This window comes from Physeter macrocephalus, chromosome 10 (genome assembly GCF_002837175.3).
Source record: "Physeter macrocephalus isolate SW-GA chromosome 10, ASM283717v5, whole genome shotgun sequence".
NCBI lineage: Eukaryota > Metazoa > Chordata > Mammalia > Artiodactyla > Physeteridae > Physeter > Physeter macrocephalus.
Genome location: NC_041223.1, coordinates 21,047,360 through 21,050,262, shown reverse-complemented (window position 1 = coordinate 21,050,262; position 2,903 = coordinate 21,047,360). Strand labels below are relative to the sequence as shown.

Sequence of the window (2,903 nt, the reverse complement as noted above, 5' to 3'; positions counted from 1 at the left end):
TGGCATGTGGGATCTTCCCGGACCGGGGCACAAACCCGTGTCCCCTGCATCGGCAGGCAGACTCTCAACCACTGCTCCACCAGGGAAACCCTCATCATTTTCTTTTAACAAGATTTTTTAAATTGGTATAAAATCAGGATATAGGAGATAGAGATTATAAAAACTGAAAATCAAAATGTGGGTACCACATTTCTTGTTTTTTGTGGGATTTTTTTTTTTTTTGGCCACACCCTGAGGCATGCAGGATCTTAGTTCCCCGACCAGGGATTGAACCTGTGCCCCCTGCAGTGGAAGCACAGAGCCTTAATCACTGGACCGCTAGGGAAGTCCCTGGGTGCTACGTTTCAAGTCACTGCTTGAAAGCGCTCATTTGGAGCATATGTCTGGGGGCAGGATCTTTTTAGTTTTACTAGTAATTGAATCCTCTGTGTGTTTATGTGTGTGTGTCTAAATGTGTACTTTAGTTTCTGTTGAAACAAGAATCCTAAACCTTCTGGACTCACATTACATAGGAGTAGTCTCTAAAACATCTCTTCATTGTAAATACAGAAAGGAAAGCTCTTCCATGCTTTTGGATTCCTTCCCCTCCTGTAATCTATAAGTTGATCTCCATAATAAACCTCATATGATTTGTACATCCGCTGTTCCACATTGTATCTCCCTGTGTCTGAAGTTTCTCACATATTGCTGCGAAACAGGGATAGGTTTTTATTTTTTCCTGGTAGTAGGCAAAATTTACTCAATATATGTATTGCTTAAGGTATTATAATGTATGTATTATATAAAGATCTCTTTTAAACTTAATTCTCTCTTTAAAGACCTTATCTCCAAATAGAATTATATTCTGAAGTACTGGGGTTAGGGCTTCAACATAAGAATTTCTGGTGGACAGGAGGGGGCTGAGGGCAACTTAGCCCAAGACTATGTACGAACAGTTTTTTTCTTGTTCTCCTTAAAATAAGTCGGCACAAAGCCTCTCTTTTATGATCAGAGATATGACTATGTGTTGTTGTTTATAACAGGTTCCCTTAGAAGCAAGTAAGGAATAATGCTTTCATTGGTTATTCCTTGTAGCACCCAGCATGTTGCGTTGTTTAGGTAGTTATAACTCCCACTCATTGATCTTCTGAGGTAGGTAGAAACCTATTTTCTGAACCTTCCTTTCCCTGTCTTTCTGAATCCTTCCCTATCAGTTGTTTGCTTATCAAAACTGCCCCAACCTGGGGACTATTATAAGTCATTCAGTATTGCATGATGTTTATGAATAAAAAGCTGCTGTGGTGGGCCTCCCTGGTGGCGCACTGCTTGAGAGTCCGCCTGCCGATGCAGGGGACACGGGTTCGTGCCCCGGTCCGGGAAGATCCCACATGCCACGGAGCGGCTGGGCCCGTGAGCCATGGCCGCTGAGCCTGCACGTCCAGAGCCTGTGCTCCGCAACGGAGAGGCCACAACAGTGAGAGGCCCACGTACCGCAAAAAAAAAAATGCTGCTATGGTAAGTATCTATGGAATGGGTCACAAATTTGAATGTGCATTAAAATCACCCATAGGTCATCCTAGACCCTCTGAATCAGAACCTCCATGGTCTCAGGCATCTGTAATGTTTGTGGCTCTCCAAAAGTTGCTGTTGCCTCCTAAAGTCTGAGAGTCACTGAGCTACCATCATCTGTCTCTTTATTATGAACCCTTGTCCCCTGCATCGGCAGGCGGACTCTCAACCACTGTGCCACCAGGGAAGCCCTTGAATTCTTCATCTCCATGTGAATCAAAGCAGGGTTTATTTTAACAACTTTATGAATACAATTTACCAAAGTTTCTTACATTATCCTTTATCATAATGAGACAGGAAAGTCAACAGAATTGTTTGACTTTCCTTTCTCATTTACCATAGTTTCCTTTTTCAGATATCACAGTATAGACCTAAGCTCTTGAGTGTGTAGCTTATTTTGATGTTCTTTCTATGGCTACTTCTATATTTTGGTATAACTACAGTAAGGAGTACATTTTAACCTTTTTTTTTTAACATCTTTATTGGAGTGTAATTGCTTTACAATGGTGTATTAGTTTTTGCTTTATAACAAAGTGAATCAGCTATACATATACATATTCTTTATCCATTCATCAGTCGATGAACACTTAGGTTGCTTCCATGTCCTGGCTATTGTAAATAGAGCTGCAATGAACACTGTGGTACATGACTCTTTTTCAATTATGGTTTTCTCAGAGTATATGCCCAGTAGTGGGATTGCTGGGTCGTATGGGAGTTCTAGTTTTAGTTTTTTAAGGAACCTCCATACTGTTCTCCATAGTGGCTGTATCGATTTACATTCCCACCAACAGGGCAAGAGCGTTCCCTTTTCTCCACACCCTCTCCAGCATTTATTGTTTGTAGATTTTTTGATGGCCATTTCGACTGGTGTGAGGTGATACATTATAGTTTTGATTTGAATTTCTCTAATGATTAGTGATGTTGAGCATCCTTTCATGTGTTTGTTGGCAATCTCTATATCTTCTTTGGAGAAATGTCTGTTTAGGTCTTCTGCCCATTTTTGGATTGGGTTGTTTGTTTTTTTGATATTGAGCTGCATGAGCTGCTTGTAAATTTTGGAGATTAATCCTTTGTCAGTTGCTTCATTTGCAAATATTTTCTCCCATTCTGAGGGTTGTCTTTTCATCTTGTTTATGGTTTCCTTTGCTGTGCAAAAGCTTTTAAGTTTCATTAGGTCCCATTTGTTTATTTTTGTTTTTATTTCCATTTCTCTAGGAGATGGGTCAAAAAGGATCTTGCTGTGATTTATGTCATAGAGTGTTCTGCCTATGTTTTCCTCTAAGAGTTTGATAGTGTCTGGCCTTACATGTAGGTCTTTAACCCATTGTGAATTTATTTTTGTGTATGGTGTTAGG

General features: G+C 40.3%; 1 protein-coding gene across 1 annotated transcript in view; it reads left to right on the top strand.

The window, feature by feature from the left end:
- STX11 (syntaxin 11) overlaps nt 1-2,903 on the top strand; it is a 40,847-nt gene that overhangs the window by 27,109 nt on the left and 10,835 nt on the right. The window lies entirely within an intron of this gene.